Source organism: Salvelinus alpinus, chromosome 7 (genome assembly GCF_045679555.1).
Source record: "Salvelinus alpinus chromosome 7, SLU_Salpinus.1, whole genome shotgun sequence".
In the NCBI taxonomy this organism is placed as follows: domain Eukaryota; kingdom Metazoa; phylum Chordata; class Actinopteri; order Salmoniformes; family Salmonidae; genus Salvelinus; species Salvelinus alpinus.
In genome coordinates, this window is record NC_092092.1 from 55,980,618 (window position 1) to 55,986,356 (window position 5,739).

The following is a 5,739-nucleotide window of genomic DNA, read 5'->3' on the forward strand; positions in this document are numbered from 1 at the left end:
TAACTCCAGAAGGGATACTGGAACCCCACTAGAGGTCAGTAGATGGTAGCAAATAAATACTGCACTCCTCTCTTCCTCATCTCTCTCTTCTCTCCTCTTCTCTCTCTGGAGAGGTTTATAGTTTTAAACATGATCCTGCATTGGAACACTCTGTCCTGGGTATTGAGTAACTCCCCTACCCATGCCCCCGGAACTCTAAACCTGTGTGTGCATGTGTGTGTGTTACTGCCCACCTCCCACCCCCTGTGGATTTTTCAAGTGTCCAGATACATGTCTGTCAGCTCCACCTGACTAGCTGTGAAACCCTCACTGTCACTGTCACTTATGACTAGCAATGATGATGACCTCATAGTCCCCCTCTACTCCTCTAGTCAGTCTCAAGACAGGCTTACTGGGTCTAAATTGTCACACCGTCACCAGCTGGAATGTCACACTTGACACAGAACCCTAGAGAGGGACTGAGACGGAGAGAGAGAGAAATTGGGGAAGACCGAATCGGAGAGAACTGAAAGCAGCAGAGAACTGAATTGGGAGGAGTCAGATTGTCCGAATTGAGTGAGAGAGAAAATCAGAAACCCCTGAAGGAGGAGAAAGACGGCGAAGGAGCTCATCAAAGTAGAATAGAGCTAGAGAGTTCTGATTTTCTCAGACAAGACTAAACAGTGGTGACAATCACTAAACCACACTGACATATTCTCAGGATGGAGATGATGGGTAAGACCACATATCTGTGTCTCTCTTTTATATCCAGTCCCTGTCTACTCTCTCTCTCTCTCTCTCTCTCTGTCCTCTTTCTAGCTATTCACTCACAAAATGGCTTCCAAGGTACGCAGAGGATGAGTCCGAGCCTGACTGTTGTCAAAAGGGTGTGTCCTATGAATTTGCTAGCCTTTCTAATCTGTGGACATTTATTGTGGTAAACGGAGCAAAATAATGTGTTGCGGTTGATTTGTCAACCTAAGAGCATTCCATGCTACACTGAGTGATTACAGATGTTCGATTTAGTCGGATTCGGACATGATCTTTCATGTGAGAGCCTAAGAGACATCTGCACCACAGACAGTCTATGCTGACTGCTGGGTAACTTGACAGGAGTGAACAGGATTACTCTCTGCACTCATGTTTCACAATGTCTCATGAGCTGTCAGGGGAGTTTGTGTATGTAGGTGGGATTATGTGCGCACACGGTTTGTGTACAGTGTTTTGTATCTCTAATATGTTGTCTCTGTGTCCCCAGTGTGTCCGATGGGCAGCAGCAGGCTCTTTGGTACCCTGGCCCAGCAGGACTACTACTCAGAGCACCAGGACTCGGACCAGGACCCAGAGGGCCTGGAGCAGGCCAACCCAGACCAGCTGCTCAGAGACTGTGTGGAAGCCCTCCAGAACCGGCCGGCCTGGCCACACAGGTACCTGGTCTACCTTTGCAAACCCAACACACCAGCACCAATACAGGAACCATGAGCAGCAGAACACATCATCCATACAGGTCATGATGTGGAACATCCTAGCTCAAGGTACATAGACCTCTGATGGATGATAGAGTACTGCAGATTACAGACCACCAGAGCATCTGTATGTCTGAGTGTACAAAACATTAGGACCACCTTACTTATATTGAGTTGCACCCCTTTTTGCCCTCAGAACAGCCTCAATTCATCAGGGCATGGACTCTACAAGGTGTCAAGTGTTCCACAGGGATGCTGGTCCATGTTGACTCCAATGCTTCCCGCAGTTCTGTCAAGTTGGCTGAATGTCCTTTGGGTGGGGGATCATTCTTGACACACACAGGAAACTGTTGAGCGTAAAAACGAAGAGTTGCAGTTCTTGACACACATACCGGTGCGCTTGGCACCTACTACCATACACCGTTCAAAGGCACTTAAATCTTTTGTCTTGCCCATTCACCCTCTGAATGGCACACATACACAAGCCATGTCTCAAGGCTCAAAAATCTCCTACCCTTCAGCTGTACTGATTGAAGTGGATTTTACAAGTGACATCAATAAGTGATCGTAGCTTTCACCTGGATTCACCCGGTCCGTTTATGTCATGGAAAGAGCAGGTGTTCCTAATGTGTTGTACACTCGGTTGGTCTCAAGACTGCAGAACATGGTACTGCTCAGCGTTCATGATCAGAAATGGGGAGAAGTGTACAACAGTATACGGTTATGTCTACTCTGGTAATGTCAGCTAACTACATTTACACATTACAATTTAGTCTTTTAGCAGACATTCTTATCCAGAGTGACTTACAGTAGAGTTCATACATTTTCATCGTTTTTCGTACCGGTCCCCTGTGGAAATCGAACCCACAAACCCTGGCGTTGCAAGCGCCGTGCTCTACAACTGAGCCAAACTGGTCCCTGCTAACGGCTCTCTCTCCTCTCAGCTCTAGGGGGGGGGGGGGCGAAGATGGCGTTGCGCATTGTCCTCTGGACCACTACTACGACACCTTCCAGCCCATCCTGGCCAGTCCGGGCTACCAAAGCTCCTTCCTGCCCAAGCCCTGGTCCCCCTGCCTGGATGTGGCCAGCAACAACGGCCCTGTTGGCTGTGCTCTCTTCTACCGCCGCTCATGCTTCAGCCTTCTCCACACCTCCCACCTGCATCTCTCCTCCATGATGCTGCCTACCAATCAGGTGGCCGTCGTGCAAACGCTGTGTTGCCGGGCGACAGGCCAGAGGCTGTGCATGGCCGTGACCCACCTGAAGGCGAGGAGCGGCTGGGAGAGGCTGAGGGGTGCCCGGGGGTGGCTGACTTGCTGCAGAGCCTGACGGCTATCACCTCGCAGCCGGCTGGCTCAGATCCCAGCGTCGTCTGGGTTAGGGGAGGGTTTGGCCAGCAGGGATGTCCTTGTCCCATCGCGCACTAGCGACTCCTGTGGCGGGCCGGGCGCAGTGCACGCTGACACGGTCGCCAGGTGTACGGTGATTCCTCCAACACATTGGTGCGGCTGGCTTCCGGGTTAAGTGGCATTGTGTAAAGAAAAGAAGCAGTGCGGCTTGGTTGTGTTTTGAAGGACGCGCGGCTTTCGACCTTCGCCTCTCCCGAGTCCGTACAGGAGTTGCAGCGATGAGACAAGACTGTAACTACCAATTGGATAGCACGAAAAAAGGGTAAAAAAATATATAAAATAAAATATAAACTGACTCATGGAAGAAGAAACAGAATTGCAGGATAGTTTTAAAGCTGTAACATCTCTCTGCCTCATAACAAAATGTGTAGAATTACAGTAAATTAGCTTAAACTGTAATTTAAGCTTTAAAACTGCCTCGTAGAATTTCAGGATACAGTGCCTTGCAAAGTATTCATCCCCCTTGGCGTTTTTCTTATTTTGTTGTCTGCAACCTGTAATTTAAATGGATTTTTATTCGGATTTCATGTAATGGACATATGCAAATTAGTCCAAATTGGTGAAGTGAAATGAAAAAAATAAAGAACGGAAAAGTGGTGCGTGCATATGTATTCACCCCCTTTGCTTTGAAGCCCCTAAATAATATATTGTGCAACCAATTACCTTCAGAAGTCACATAATTAGTTATATTGCACACAAGTGGACTTTATTTAAGTGTCACATGATCTGTCACATGTTCTCAGTATGTGTGTGTATATATATATATATATATCACACACACACACCTGTTCTGAAAGGCCCCAGAGTCTGCAACACCATTAAGCAAAGGAACCACCAAGCAAGTGGCACCATGAAGACCAAGGAGCTCTCCAAACAGGTCAGGGACAAAGTTGTGGAGAAGTACAGATCAGGGTTGGGTGATAAAAAAATATCAGAAACTTTGAACATCCCACAGAGCACCATTAAATCCATTATTAAAAATGAAAAGAACATGGCACCACAACAAACCTGCCAAGAGAGGGCCACCCACCAACACTCAAGGACCAGGCAAGGAGGGCATTAGTCAGAGAGGCAACAAAGAGACCAAAGATAACCCTGAAGGAGCTGCAAAGCTCCACAGCGGAGATTGGATTATCTGTCCATAGGACCACTTTAAGCTGTACACTCCACAGAGCTGGTCTTTACGGAAGAGTGGCCAGAAAAAAGCCATTGCTTAAAGAAAAAAATAAGCAAACATGTTTGGTGTTTGCCAAAAGGCATGTGGGAGACTCCCCAAACAAATGGAAGAAGGTACTCTGGTCAGATGACTAAAATTGAGATTTTTGGCCATCAAGTAAACGCTATGTCTGGCGCAAACCCAACACCTTTCATCACCATCCCCAAAGTGAAGCATGGTGGTGGTAGCATCATGCTGTGGGGATGTTTTTCCATCGGCAGGGACTGGGAAACTGGTCAGAATTGAAGGAATGATGGATGGCGCTAAATACAGGGAAATTCTTGAGGAAAACCTGTTTCAATCTTCCAGAGATTTGAGACTGGGACGGAGGTTCACCTTCCAGCAGGACAATGACCCTAAGCATACTGCTAAAGCAACACTAGTGGTTTAATATGAAACATTTAAATGTCTTGGAATGGCCTAGTCAAAACCCATACCTCAATCCAACTGAGAATATGTGGTATGACTTAAAGATTGCTGTACACCAGCAGAACCTATCCAACTTGAAGGAGCTGGAGCAGTTTTGCCTTGAAGAATGGGCAAAAATCCCAGTGGCTAGATGTGCCAAGCTTATAGAGACATACCCCAAGAGACTTGCAGCTGTAATTGCTGCAAAAGGTGGCTCTACAAAGTATTGACTTTGGGGGGGGTGAATAGTTATGCCTGCTCAAGTTGTTTTTTTTGTCTTATTTCTTGTTTGTTTCACAAAAAAAAAAAATGTGCATCTTGAAAGTGGTAGGCATGTTGTGTAAATCAAATGATACAAACACCCCCAAAAATCTATTTTAATTCCAGGTTGTAAGGCAACAAAATAGGAAAAATGCCAAGGGGGTGAATACTTTCACAAGCCAATGTATTGATGTTCAAAACTGCATCAACAAATCTCTGCCCTATGACAATGTGTAGAATTATAGGAATTTAGCTTGAAAAATGCCAAGAGTCGGGCCTTTAAAATGTTCCTTCCCAGAGCCCGAGACTTGGTTTGTCCAGCTATGCGCTGCCAAGGTCATAGTAAAACTCCTTGTATGCTTTTTTCCCCCCTCACTCAAGTTGTGCTGTTTATTTGGGGGGGGGGGGGCTGATGAATTTGCTATCAGGAAAGGGATCCCCGGACCATTAAGTTTGAGAACCCCTGGTATAGACAATAGTATTAGCAGCAGCATGGCATGTACTGCTATGTCAGCATATATTCACAGGGACATTTGCCACTGAGTGAAAGTGTGCACTTCTAAGGGGACATAAGTGTTTCCAATGACCGCATCGTGTGATTTTAACCAATTATGATTAGGCATTGCCAACTAATTGTCATTTGATTTTTTTTACTACAAAACAATGTGCCATCTTCACATATGATGTTGGGGTGGTGCTGGAGATGAATATAACGCAAAAAAAGGTAGAATTTTCCCTATTTATGTAAAACCAAATGTGAGCATTGCGAGACCTGGTTGGTTTAAGGAGGATACAGGTGTTTTGACCGGTGGACCGTTTTCACCTTTCAGCCCCCTTGTGTAGCAACCATTTAGACGCTTGTCAGGGTCCAGGCCTTGCAGCCGTACAGGAACCTCAGCTTCAAAAAATGTACAGCATACAAGACCAACTAAATCCAACTGAATATTTGTAAGTATTTGAAAGCGATTCAGTGCCAACAAGCATTGACTGAGACGAGATG

General features: G+C 46.2%; 1 pseudogene; it reads left to right on the forward strand.

Moving 5' to 3' along the window:
• Positions 1-392: 392 nt before the first annotated feature.
• On the forward strand, positions 393-2,872 carry LOC139581893 (nocturnin-like; annotated as a pseudogene).
• Positions 2,873-5,739: the final 2,867 nt, after the last annotated feature.